Raw genomic sequence first — 15,449 nt, 5'->3', positions numbered from 1 at the left:
TGAACCTGCTCTGAAGTGAAGGGCATGAATAAAATTAAAGATTTATACAGTGTTTTCTAGCATGACATAATGAAGACTATGCAGGGCACAGGTGTTCCAGGTCTCAAGCCACCCCCTTGTGCCCACAACAGAACAGAAGCAATGCTGTGGCTTGTAAAGCAGATGAGAAATAATCAACTTTTAATGATCTGCCACTCCAAGGACCTGACATGTGTCCTGGAGTCAGCACAGACGACAGCTTTATGCAATGCCTCCAACTAATGCATAAGACTGCAGAAACCCACCTGCCATAACGACGTGTACCATCTCACTCAAAGAAATGCAGTGTTCCGAGGAAATTCAAAATGAATGCAGCTGTCTGCCGCATTGACTGGTGAGCTTGAAAACCTGCAAAAACAACCTTTCACACAGTAGCTGTTTTTAAAGCGATCATTTTTACACTATAGCAAAAGCTAAGTGGGGAAAAAAAAGTGAAAACCACAAAGTATTTTATAATCATCTTATTTTTTTCTAAATCTTTATTCTTTTGGTTTAATTTTAAGCCTAGCGTGGGTTTCCTTGTTCTACACTTTGGTTCCACGTGTTTCATTAAAAGAAAGGTGCAACACGTGTGATAATGTCAGTAATTCATCTTAGAAAGTGTGGTGCTACTGAGATGATGCTCTGTTGAACATCTTCTGTCTACATACAGAGTAGGTTTAAAACCTCTGCCAGTTTCTGCACTTCTAACCTCAGCTAGAAAGAAATTAGAGACACAAGGAGCTTTGGAACAAAAGGTCCTCCAAGATTGAACCTCAAAGGACTATTTGCAGATTACCTTTCTACAGTAGTTTCTCATGTGTTTTGTACAACTTTGAAATGCTTTACAAAGCCCCCCACACTTGGTTGTGCTTTCACCATGCTTGACTATGATTTGCAATGTTTCACTGAACACTACCACCCTACTTTTACCCAGTGAGCATACAGTACTTTTTTTTTTGTCTGAAAGCTACCCATTTGGAACCACTCAAACCCATTGCTCATTAAATATATTATTATCCCTGAATAGAAAATCATCAAGATTTTCATGAGCAAGTGCATTGGTATGCCATCGTACCCATTGCTGAAAAATGGAGAATGCATGTATGGGCTATTTCTTGACTACTCAGAAATCTGGCTCAGTAATTTTTTTGTCTGGTTAACATTTTGGAGAAGTAGTGTGCCACGAACATCTAAACCTGACTGCAGCGCTGTCTCTGCCACGACATGCACAGCCAGGACATTGTGAATGTGAATTTCTAAACCATACTTCTACTGTATATGTTTGTTTTAATATTTAGGTAACTTTAAGAGGGTAGCTAGACCAGGTAATAGGATGTGGTGCAGTAAATAAGACCTAGCAGTTAGTTGCAAACGCAGATTGAAGGCACTGAGCAGGTTGTATTGACCAGAGCATTGTGCACGGCTCAATACAGGATTTAAACCCACACACTGTATAATTAAGTGATTCGGACCAATTGAATCAGTCATTTCACTCACAGTATCATATATATATATATATATATATATATATATATATAATAATATATATATATATATATATATATATAATATACCACCTACATGACAAACAAGTTGTTGAGACTCTTGTTTGTCCTCATTCCATTTGATGTTCTATATTAATTGATCTATGTGAAGAACACAATGGTAAAACAGTAACAAAAGCAAAACTAAGCATAGCAAAGTTTGGATAAGCACAGTAAAAAAAATTAAAAATAAATAAATACATTTAAAAAAAACCTGCAGAAAACAATGTAAATTAGGCACTTTAAACTATTTTCTATCAAAACTTAATTGACTAGAGAGCCTTATTTTCAAAGACTTAATTAACATTACAAGCATATTTATTAAAAAAAAGGCTTGTTTTCTGTCTTCAAAGAGATTCTTGCCATTCTTGCTGAGCTTGTAAGCTGGGTCTCAGGAATTCAGGCTTTGTGAAGCTGGCACTTATCATGAAACACCAACGAGACAGGACCCTTTATACCTGAGACACTGCACAGCATGCTAATGAACCATCATTCTTTTTTTTTCTAACAGGAGACTTTTTTATGCTGAGATTAAGATATGGAAAGGAAGTTAAGAACTTTTTTGGATGAGCTTGTAAAATGAGTGAGATTTCTCAGACAGCTCTATAAGTTACTTCTGTTTTTATTCTACAGAACAGATACTGTAGTTTCTCCACAGACCACTAGTATAGTATAATGTAACCCCATCCTGTTAATTTTCTGCATATCCCTATGCCTTTTTGAAGTATAAAGATATCCCTTGCAGAGGCTAGGGTTTGTTCACAGCAATCCAAAACAATCTGAAAATGCTGTTTAATTTCACAAAAATATTTCTCTCACTCAGATGAAACGTAATCTGGCAAATAAAATATGTCTGATCCAGGAAGAAATACAGGCCTATGTAAAATATTATATTCATTATACAATATTGTCTAACTGAATGGTGGATTACAATATTAACGGATGGATAAAAACAGTTAAGAATGTGACTTTATCAATGAACTGCACAGGACAGAAATAGAAATGGCATTTCCAAATGACTCTATTAATGGGTCTAAAAGCATGTGTTTTTTTGTGTGTGTGTTTTTTCAGCACAGGAAATTTTGCCACAACAGTTCACTCTGAAACAAAATAGAATTAAACCTCATTCATTCAACACTTATTGGCCAGTTGCGCTGTGAAATGTAAACATGTATTTAGGCATGTTTCTTATGATTGAAATGGAAAACTTCCCTGTTTAGAATTTTTAGCGGATCTACCTGCATGTGCCAGGACATTGAAATATGTGGAGTCAGAATAAGTGTACTAAAAAGTAATCTATTTCTTTGTAAAAATAAGATATACAATATTACAAAATGATACTTTTTTTCAGTAGCAAGGATAACAAATCTGACAAATCTTAGAAAAGCAAATGTTTTATATTTAATGATTGTTTAAACAAGTTTGCTGAAACAAAAAAAATAATAATTCCCATCAATTTTGTGTATGTTACTTAAATATTTGCTGGGTGCATTTTATTATGGATATGATATAAAAGCTTTTAGAAGCACACATTTGATAAATAGTTTTTAAAAATCGCTTGTGATCGCTTGTGACAGCTGTTTGGTAATGACAAGAGCAATCCGGTAGTGACTGTCAGAGACCCTGTCCACACTTAAAAGTGCTAAATGCGGTTTGGGTCCACACTACACAGTGTTTAATACCGTACTTGAGAACCGGGCTCAAGACCACCTCAGGGGGTAGTCTCAAGTCCAGTTCTAATTAGAGCAAATCAGGTAGTGATGTTTGCCAGAAGTGTGGACACTGTAATACCAAACTACATTTTTTGTGTATCCTCCAGTATCCCAAAATGCATTGTGGTATGTTTGTTGAAATACTCAGAACAGGCTCCTGAAGGCCTTGGTGTCAGTGTACACTCTGCACTAGACATTAATTTTTATGCTTAAAAAGAAAAATCTCTCTGGACAGCTCTGTTAAACTAGTGTGGAAAATAACAAAAGCACAACGTTAAATTAGGCAATTGCAAAAATGAAATGCAAGTTAAAAGTAGGATCGGGGGTGAACAACTGATGTAATTTGTCAACTCTGTTTGAAATAAGAGGAGGGCCAGAATTAGGCTCAGGCAAGACATGAAAGTAAAAACAACTATGCTTTAATTATGAAACAGAATCAGCTGAATTTGTTTAAAGGAACATCACCTGATTAAAAATAAAAACAGAAAACATCAAGACCTAAGTGTGTGTGTGTGTGTGTGTGTGTGTGTGTGTGTGTGAGAGAGAGTTTGCATTTACTTTTTCCAAAATATTTTATTTATTTTTATCAATACAGACTTCTATTAATATGGGGCATAACACATTCTTTTGGTGGGATACCATTGTATTCATTTCCACTGTTCATTATGCTACTAGGAACTGTAACCAAATTATTTTAATAGTGTGTGTACGTATAGAACACGGCTGAACACGAAATGGTACTTCAGTGTGGACACTTTGAGCTGGATTCATTTAAATGGTTTCGAGTTCTCAAGATTGGTTATGTAGTGTGGACAGTGCCAAACTTTGCGTGTTATGGTTTCTTTCCTTCCTGGTGTGATTCTACTGTTACCATCACGATCAAAAGAATTTTTTAGTTTCTTTGTCTTCTTCTTGACCAATAGCATGTTACTGTTTCTTTCGGTTGTAATGTAGACTTTGTGGCCTTCTTTCATTTGCTTTTCTACGTCGAGTGGAAAATCCAATCTGTTTTTGCTTCTTTCATTAGCTTGCATTTTGTCATCCCACTGATGATCTTTGAAGCGACGTGCCTCTCTTTTTCTGATTTAGTTTGCCACTATTTTTCGCACAGCTCAGCAACAAGGGCATTGTGGAAGAGAATAAGTTTCCTGACCTTATTTTTAGAGAAGTGGTATTTCTACATCTTACTGCCATTCTCTGACATATTTTCTTATATTTTTCCACCTTGTTTGTACGTCATGTGGCATCTTCCTGGATTTATATACTTTTGCTTGATTCCTTTTAACTTTATTCTGTCCTCTGATATATGCATTTTCATTTCCCCCAGCTTCTTGATGGACAGGCAGATTGTCATGTGGTGACACTGGTGGCGTGTTCATATATAAATTTAAATAATATAAAAAAGCCTATTATTGAAAATATATTACTTGGCCAAGAACCCCAAAGCATTCTTGTATTATTTGGCAAATCAAAAATATATAATGAACACACTTAAAAAAAAAAAAAAACATTGCTTTGGGACATCCAAAGACCCGCAATTGAAGAATTACCCAGTTATGTTTTTCAGTGGCTTTAAAAAAACATATTTTGGTAAGGTAGTTTTCTAAAGGGGGCGATAATGTATTTGGCTGCACAAAATTTAAAAGGTCAATAAGCACAACTGCTAGAAATCGTTATGTTTTATGCATGCAATTTATAATAACACTTCCCAGGTTCTGTTTCAATAAACAAAGAAATGCAAAATCTAAACTCCTGGCTGTTATACATATTTAGCATATTTTTAATAAGGAGACAATTATCTATTCATGGATACCAAGATATTTAATGAACAAAAGTAGTCATTAAAAATAAAATATAAATAAACAAACAAACAAAAAATGCCCCCAGTTGTACAGCTTTCCTTTTACATTACTTGTTAGATGGCTTGCTAACTAAAATATTTTGCATTTGAGATCTATTCAGGGATACCAGTAAAATGATTTACAACATTCTGACTTTTACCATAGGAGGTTGTGTAGTCCAATGGTTAAAGAACTGGGCTTGTAACCAGGAGGTTCTTGGTTCAAATCTCAGCTCATCCACTGACTCATTGTGTGAGTCACTTAACATCCTTGTGCTCTGTTTTTCAGGTGAGACATTGTTGTAAGTGACTCTGCAGCTGATGCATAGTTCACACACGCTCGTCTTGTAAAGCGCTTTGTGATAGTGATCACTATGAAAGGTGCTATATTAAGAAAAAAATAACATATACACTAGACTATTACTGCATAAAAAAATCCTCACAAATTAGAAGAGGCTGCAAATCTCTATCACTACATTTACCACTTGACTGATAATTAAACATGTTACTGTGCCTATAGAAAGTCTACACCCTTTCAAAATGTTCAGATGGATTAAAAAATTTTTTTTCATGTATCTACACATCGTACCTCACAACTTCCAAGTGAAAAAATATTCTAGAAATTTGTAGAAAATTAATTAAAAATAAAAACTGAAATAGCTTGATTGGATAAGTGTCCACCCCTTTGTAATAGCAATCCTAAATTAGCTCAGGTGTAACCAATCACCTTCAAAATCACACACCAAGTTAAGTGTCCTCCACCTGTGTTTAAATTGTAGTGATTCACATGATTTCAGGATAAATTCAGCAGTTCCTGTAGTTTCCCTCTGCTGGGTAGTGCATTTCAAAATAAAGACTCAACCATGAGCACCAAGGCACTTTCAAAAGAACTCCGGGAGAAAGTTGTTGAAAGGCACAGATCAGGGGATGGGTACAGAAAAATATCAGAGGTCTTGAATATCCCTTGAAGCATGGCCAAGACAATTATTAAGAAGTGGAAGGTGTATGGCACCCCTTGAATCCCATTTGAATTATGCAAAAAAACACTCAGGAGATTCTGTAGCCATGTGGCAAAACGTTTTGTTGTCTGACAAAACTAAAAAGGAACTTTTTGGCCTAAATGCAAAGCGTTATGTTTGGCGCAAACCCAACACAGCACATCACCCAAAGAACACCATACCTACTGTGAAGCATGATGATGGCAGCATCATGTTATGGGGATGTTTCTCATCGGCAGGGACTGGGGCACTTGTCATGATAGAAGGGAAAATGAATGGAGCAAAGTACAGAGAAGTCCTTGAGGAAAACCTGCTGCCCTCAGCAAGTAATCTGAAACTGGGACAGAAGTTTAACTTTCAGCATGACAGCGACCCAAAGCACACAGCCAAAGCTACACTGGAGTGGCTAAGGAACAAAAAGGTAAATGTCATTGAGTGACCCAGTCAGAGCCCCGACCTAAATCCAATTGAAAATTTGTGGCATGACTTGAAGATTGCTGTCCATCAACGCTTCCCAAGGAACTTGACAGAGATTGAACAGTTTTGTAAAGAGAAATTGTCAAATATTGCCAATTCTAGGTGTGCAAAGTTGGTAGAGACCTATCCCAACAGACTCACAGCTGTAATTGCTGCCAAAGGTGCTTTCATCAAGTATTAACTCATGGGGGTGGAGACTTATCCAGTTATGATCTTTCAGTTTTATATTTTTAATACATAATTTTTTTCTGAATAAAAACTTTTTTTCCCCTTAACAGTGGGGAGTATGGTGTGTAGATAAGTGGAAAAAATCCTCATTTGAATGCATGAAACTCTGAGGCACTGACACAACAAAATGTGAAAAAAGTTCAAGGGATTGTAGACTTTTTATAGGCACTTTATATATTTATGAAGTATAAGCAGAAAGCCAGGAGCTGCTGAGTACAATGAGTGATTGTCAGTTCACTAAGCCAGGCAGAACATGTGTTTTTGGACGTTTATATCACAAAAAGCACCTATAAAGGAAAAAAAAAACGAGCATGTAAATACACTTGCTGATGGAGGAAAAAATCTGTTATGCGGCTACAATTGTGACAGTATTGGTTGATTATAATTGAGAGCACAGATCCACAGAACAATGCCTGCCCTATCTTTGTCTGTTTCCCTTTCTTTCTCTGAACCGTAATAGTATACAATGAATGTACACTGCTTTGTTGTCACTGTGACTATGTTGCATTTGCTTTGATAGTGTTTCCTGTTTAGAAAAAACATGCTTGTCTATTGTTTGGGGGTAGCTGAGGGTTCTATCTGGAAGCGATCAGTCTGTGCAGGAAGCCAGACACAAATACCAGCCTGCAGCAGTGGGGACAGTACACACATTCTGAACTTGATCTTGCTATGAAACACTATTAAATTGCCTTTTTGTTCGCTGCCCTTGGAACAGTGGGCTGTTACTTTTTGAAAGGGAATCTTAAGAACGTGGCATTCACTTTACAAAATCACATCTAGTTGGAACCCAAGTTCTTGTTTTTGAAAGATACATAATAGTGCTTCTGCCAAAAAATGTGAAAAACACCTTGTCTGACCTTTTCCGTTGAACAACTAAAAACACGTACTCTTGGCAGAAATGTAGGATTTTCTGTACATCAGCAGCACAGCTGCTATTTCTAAATAAAAGGTTTAACTGGATTCATTTAGGCAATAGTCACGTGTTTTACTCTGTTTGCTGTCTCTGAATTCTGTGAATTTACTCTATTGGCATTTTCATGAGATACTTTCCTTACAGAATCAACAAGCAATGGTCAGTGTTTCGTAAAACATGGATTATATTTGCTCTGTACTTTTCCATTTTCCATTTAGCAGCAGAAACAAGCGTTGATAAATACAACATCTTTAAATGCTACCAAGAGAAAGTCCAATGCTGTAATTGACATACCTTATAATCTGCTCAAAGACTGGTTTGTTGAAGGCAACAGAAGAAGGTTAAGATAGAGAGTACCAATCAAGCCACCCACTGTTTAGCTAAACATACCTGTTTATTTCAGTTTCTGTAATGTAGGCTTTCCTAATGTGGGTTTTCAAATTGAGGATGTGTAGAGATAATAACATCCGCACAGATATACAATAGCTATGCCCTATGTGTTTATGTAAATAACAGGGGTGTGCAGCAGTGTCCAAAAAAAATAAATTGGGAGGCAGAATAAAGGCAGAGAGCTAGGGTTCCCTTAAGCCCTCAACAGCCATAGAATCTTATTTTTGTATTCTGACTGACTACACTTTTCATATCTTCAGTGTTTTACCCCAATTTAGTTGTTAAGCGCATTTTCTTCACTAGCCAGCAGAGAAAGTAAAATAGCTTGTCATAGTTTATTCTAATAAATGTAACTGTTACATACTGTCAACATATCATAACGCAAGCAGGCTCATCACACAGGGCGAGGCAATCCACACACGGGCAGAGGACGGGCACGAACTCAGGACCTCTCCCACTGAAGCATTGTGCCGCTACCGCTGTACAAAAGAGCCAGCTCCTTTGCAAGTAGTGTATATCAGGCTTATGTCTTCATGTGTGTTTACGTCACCTACCAGCCCTGCTGCTGCCTTCCTTAAATAAATAACCAACAAAAGAATGATACAATGAAAAGAAAAATAACATATAAGTTATTTAAACAGTTGTAGCAAGACATGGCGACAAATAACACTATATTTTTGGACCCCACTATTTACTCTAATATTGACTCAGATCAACTAAAATCACTCAATTTATCTGCAATTATTTGTCTTACCTTCCTTTTATTTGTGTGATATAAAATAATTGTGATTTTGCTTCTCAATTTTCACTTTAATTGTTTTCAAAGTGTCAGATTCCATGTACTATTTTTATGCTTTGTGCACACTTTTAAACTCATAGGAGACGTATAAGGAGGACTGTGGCAAAATGGTTAACAGTGTGCATGTGCAAGTGATCAATAAACAGACAGACAATTAGAATCCAGGTGCAACTTTTTTTAATGGGTTTGTATGTCCAGCGCCTGATGGCAAAACAAACAGTAAATAATAGGAAGTAATACAGCGGCGTGTATTACTTACATTTTAATCCCTGGGTTGGTCCTGATATAATAGTCCCATTTATTGTACACCCACAGGAAACACAAAACACATACACAAGTTCGTTAATGTGTGAATTAGTGCTCGTTTTGCCAATACAGTTATTTGTAATACAAGTGCAGTGCTGTTCCGGGTTTGTGCTGGTCTCTGGAGACAGCTCCGGAACGTGTTGTAACAATTAACAATTAGACAAAACAAACGAAGCAGATACACAAAACACAGGTCATTCCGGGTTCTTTTTCATTAACCAAAACAAAGGAAAAGATTGTCGCTCCGTCCCCTACTTATACCGTCACTCGTGACCCCTTGGTAAACGATTGCAGCCGCTCATCCAATCCGGTTCTGCCACATCATTTCCCTTCTGGGTCGATGAGTTAGTGTACCGAAGCTCTGTCCCTTTTCTAAATGACCGACTTTCTTTTAACCTTGGGAACGAAGTGTCAGACCAAACAGTCCAGGGTACTCTGTTCCTGTTACTTAGCGCCCTCAAAAGTCAGGAGGGAGATATACCTCCAAGAATCATTGTCTTTCTGTCACAAGGACACATAGGTTTTTGGACTACTGTAAGTGGATTGTTTGTGCTCTGGCTTACAATATATCAAGACAACTTTTAAGTAATTAAGAAAGTTACACAGACCCACTGCTAAAAATCCTAAAGCGTCTGATATGTCACTCGCTAAAGCTTAAATTAATGCCTATCCCTATAGCCACATTTCAACTTAAGTGAGATATAAATTCAAGATCATGCTTACCTCACAGTATATGGAAGTTTTGTATAGAATATTGTAGACAAGAGCTGTCTTCAAAGGCAGAGGTTTCTGAAAACGACCAAACAGCAACCAGCTTTTCAGAGATCTTCAGTGAATGGACCAAAGAGCTTGTGTTGAATGTTACTTGACTGGAGTTTTGCCTCGACTGTTATAGAACTTTTCCATTACTTTGTGCATCAGAAGACTTTATTAAATCTAAACATTAGGTCTGTTTTGGTAGCTCTTGTCTTTAAGTGAATAATATATTTAAAAAGTCCCAGCAACTCCTTTAAAATGAATTGTATATGATCCCATGTCCTCTACTTTTCTAATCTCTAAACTATGTGCGGTAATCCTCAGACTGATAACATATTTTCCAAGATGTTTTTAATATATAACACCAGCTCTGTTTAATTATTCCAACCCTGGTCTAAGTATGTTTCTTTCTTAACAGTAAAAACTAAAAATACTTTTCAGTGTGTTCTCAACAAGCTGGTTTCTTTTTATTTATAAATGTATTTAACAAACTTGCCTTCTCTCTAGCTAAAAATCCCCTGCTTCAGCAGTCCTTGTCAAGGACCCGAGGGGTCAATTTTCTAACTGAAGTTACTTTTCATTAATAAGAAACTCGACTGTAAGCACTTTCTCAAATTCATTGCATGAAGTCATACCTTCGCTAGATTCCAGAGACTACTCATAACGATAGCTCTACTGATAAGAAGAGACCTACATCCTAATACTCACTACCAAGCTCTCATAATTTTTTTAGATAACATAATGAGTTAATGGACATTGTATCATACCTTTCACTAGTGAAGAAAGTAAGAAAGCCTTGAATTGGAGACAGCAGCTGACCAGAAAATCCAATTTTTAAACGAGAAGACTAATTTTCCTTATCGCCTAATGTCCAATGCTGCTTTGCTTACTTAATAAGGACAGTTTTATGCATTTAGCAAAGTTATTAGCTTGCATTGAATTGTCTCATTTTTAGACGTAACTGTTTTCCTGTAATAATACTTCTGTTCTCCATTACAGCAACACCTTAAATAAGTAAAATACATATATTCTTAGTTCAAATTTCAATTTCCCAGAGTTTGTTATTCTTTTTTTTACTAGATTGCAATACCTAAGAGGGTCTGTGTTTTAGCTTAAAAACTGCTTTCAAATTAAAGTTACTTCTTTTCTGATAAGAATTTTCACTGTGAACACATTTTCAATTTAATTAAATGAGATTGTAGTTTTGCCTCTCCTCACAAGGTTACCACAGGCTTCTGCTTGGTAGCTCTCAGACAAGGGAGGCCCATGTCTTAAGTCTGCCCAGTTTCCAAGGACTAATATGCACTCCTATAAAAAAAGGCACACAGACAAGCTTTCCTCTAAATTTGATAATTGCTTACTCTTCCTTTTCTGCAATACTTATTTCTGGTGGCTTTGTATCCTTTAAAACACAGCACAGAAATACTACAATATTTTAACACTGTTGCAGTTTTACAAATGTTCAATTTGTGTTCCAAAGATCAGCCTGCTTCCAGTAGTGGTGACAGTCTTGGTCAGGCTCTGCTCTCAGTGGGTCTATCAAAGCCACTACAAGGTCCTTTATCTATTTCTGCACATCACAGCTCTGGGTGACTGTCTTTAAAAGCCTGATACCTGCAAAAAATTTAAACCTTGTTAGCCGGGCTCCCATCTTTACATTCTCATTCCCATCATCAGTGGGGAAAACCCACAGAAATTAAGTTGGTTTTATCGAAGAGCCACACAATTCTGCTGCATACACCTTTCATTCACAAAGGTGCTTGCACCTTGTACTAGGGAGGAAAGGTTTTAGGGTCAAACATGACAAAAGAGACCTGCCAATCTCCCAATGTGTGCAACATCTCTGCAATGAATTGTGGGAATGCTGTCCTGGGCAAGATTACATGATACATGATGCTAGTTTTGCTACATGTTTTGTTTCACTATCTGCGATATGGTGGTGATAATACCACCAGCTTTTAAATAACTCAATGCTAGCTACTAGGTAGCTGCACACACTAGTAAATGATATTCAGTATAAAAATATCTGTACATATCTATCTCACTATTTAAATATGCAGATAAAGGTACCCAAATATGTTTACAAGTTTTTTGTCCTAGATTAGAATTAATGTTATTCAAATGTAATATATTTTCATTTTTATTGAATCAACCAATCCTGCTTTTGGTCTTTAAAGTAATAAACTTGCTATTTGGGGAATACATCTAAATAAATGATATATTCTTGCTTATAGACACAAGATCCCAAATGCCATGCATTCACAAATTTTTATGAGAATGTATGGCATTTGGGACAAAAAACAAGGTTGATGACATGCTTATTTATTCAAATACCATATTCCCAATGGTGTTTGTTATTATAGTATAGTACACCATCATCCATCAAACTCCATGGTTATACTATGGTAAATTACATTTAGGTGCTTTATTCTTAGTTTTGTGTTATTTAGATGAAGTGTATCCATGTAATTAATGAATAGCTGTTGAACTGGATCAACCAAATATTATTTTATGCTTTGAAGTATTATTGATTTAAAAAAAAAAATTAATACACTACTTATAATACCATCCAAAGCAGATAATTACCAATGGTTAACGATCTTGTTGTCATATGTCACGATTATGTCGTATGCCGTGTGGCCGAGAATTCTCTATTGTATTGTAGTCGGGACTACGCCACCTTGAGGTGAAACCCAAAGAAAATTTACTTCAGGTTCGTAAAATTCAGTGGGGAGCAGAACAAATACCACCAGTCACAGAGTAGGAAAGAAAAAACATAAAATAAAGTTCAAAAGTTTATTACAAGTATGACCATAATAGAATGTTCCAGACAGTAAACAGAGAGAGAGAGATATTTTTATGAAAAGAAAAAGAAAATAAAATCACCATGTGACCAGGATGACAGTAGTGGTGACGTCCTACCCAGAAGAACACAGAAACCAAAACAGGTAATGGCGGTGAACCTGAGACGCTACGGTGTTCAGTGTTAACATTGACCAACATTGACACACTACATACAACATAAAACACTAATAAACATAAAGGGGCGGGACACTCCACCACACACCTATAATTAAGATCTAAAAAAACACAAGCTAGCGCTAGCAGTACATACCAAAGCAATGTTTCTGTTAAAAACACAATACAAATCCCAGACCCAGCCCTTCCTTGGTCCGGATCGCCATTTCATTTCCTTTCAACTTTAAAATAACCTTTTCGGCAATCCAGTCTGTGTGCAAGGAACAATAACCAGCAGCAGGATAACTAACAAAATAAACAACATAAAAGAGCAATGGAGCACTAAAGAAACAGACAGTGCACATGTAAAAGTCAATCAATACAATCCGGCAAAACTGTCACAGTTTAAAATAGCTACAGTAAAATCTTTTCTAAAATAAAGCACTTATCTTTTGCAAGGGAGTGGCGGGATTAATCCATGCCAGCTCCCTTTGGCAGCATCATCAACAACTTCTCGTAGTCCGTTGTGAAACAGTATTCTCTTAATCTCAACAATGCAAAGAATACTTAGCTTTCTTTTCTGTGACGTAGAGTTTTCACTGCATTTTAGTGGTGCCGTTTTGTTTCCTTATGCTTCTCTTCAATATATTTATTTTAGGCTCCAGTGCTGCTTCTCTTCAGTGTATTTATTTTAGGCTCCAGTGCTGCTTCTCTTCAGTGTGTTTATTTTAGGCTCCAGTGCTGCTTCTCTTCAGTGTATTTATTTTAGGCTCCAGTGCTGCTTCTCTTCAATATATTTATTTTAGGCTCCAGTGCTGCTTCTCTTCAGTGTATTTATTTTAGGCTCCAGTGCTGCTTCTCTTCAGTGTATTTATTTTAGGCTCCAGTGCTGCTTCTCTTCAATATATTTACTTTAGGCTCCAGTGCTGCTTCTCTTCAGTGTATTTATTTTAGGCTCCAGTGCTGCTTCTCTTCAATATATTTATTTTAGGCTCCAGTGCTGCTTCTCTTCAGTGTATTTATTTTAGGCTCCAGTGCTGCTTCTCTTCAATATATTTATTTTAGGCTCCAGTGCTGCTTCTCTTCAGTGTATTTATTTTAGGCTCCAGTGCTGCTTCTCTTCAGTGTATTTATTTTAGGCTCCAGTGCTGCTTCTCTTCAGTGTATTTATTTTAGGCTCCAGTGCTGCTTCTCTTCCTTCCATGTCCAAAATCGTTGCTGTCCGGTTCCTATGTGTTCCTCCTTTGTTCTCCCTTCCTGTTCTTTTGGTTCCAGTTATATAGTGGAACTAATCAAGGGGTGCTGATGACTTGTACCGGACTACAATTAAGGTCCCAATCACTGCTAGTCTGTTCTAGGCTGCTGTGTAGAAGAAAGCAGAAGAAGTGTACTCTGTTTCCGAGCAGTCACGATTGTGAGTACTATGTGTATTCTTAAAAACTGTGTGTTTTTCTTGTTTTATGCCAAGTAAACGACTTAGCCATCCTGCGAGCTAATTAGGGACCTGCATATCCCTGGACGTATTTACCACATCAATCTCGAGGTTGCCTCTTGTCGTGCCACATACTTAAAACAAAACAATTAAACTTAACAATTTACACGCGTATTCGCAAGGTGTATTTGGAGGTAAAGACACTGTCCAGTCCGAAAATTTCCCCGTTGTTTGTTTGTTGGAACAACAACCTTGACACCGGACTACTATATATATATATATATATATATATATATATATATATATATACACACACACACACACACACACACATACACAACAGTCTATTATCACCTGTTTTTCTCTATTTTATTTTGTAACAAAACAATCTTTAATAAACTGGGGGGGGGGGGGGGGGGGGGTATTTTTTCACCAAGCTAAACCTGTGAATAGAAAAGAATGAACTGAATGTATTCCTGTGTGGTAAAGTACAAGTGGTTACCATGGCTACTGATAGATGTTATGCTAACGGCTGCCTTTAAAAACATTTCACGTTTACCTTTGGGGAGAGGTAAGGGGGAGGTGGGCCTTGATTTCCAAACGATACAATAAGTACCCTGAATGAAGATGCTGGTGAGTTCTGAGCCTTTTCTGTACATAATAAAAACTGTTAAAAGGAGCCCTCTAGAATGCTGAGTCACCCTGTATCAATAATGCCATTGATGACGCACAGAACAGTTACTATTCTTCTAAAAAAGTAAAGCCATTATGAGTATCATTATGAATATGAAAGCTCAGTTTAGTTATTACAGCTCACAGCTGCACTACATGTAAAGAATATAAAAGCTCTGGGTTGCTGTCATTTAACTTCCTTCAGATTATTAACAAGATAACCTAGCAAATCACAATTTCCAGCATGATTTGTGTTGTCTTTTGTCTGCCACAAATCAGGCAAAGGTGATTTTTATTTGAAAGAAACAACTGGTGTGCCATTCTAGTATAGCTCTCTAGACAGATTCTTATGAGATTTTGAAGTGACTGATTAATGATAAGCCATCTAAAGGAGCATATTTCA

The sequence above is a fragment of the Polyodon spathula genome, chromosome 1 (genome assembly GCF_017654505.1).
Source record: "Polyodon spathula isolate WHYD16114869_AA chromosome 1, ASM1765450v1, whole genome shotgun sequence".
NCBI classification, from domain to species: domain Eukaryota; kingdom Metazoa; phylum Chordata; class Actinopteri; order Acipenseriformes; family Polyodontidae; genus Polyodon; species Polyodon spathula.
This window is presented reverse-complemented; position numbering follows the sequence as displayed.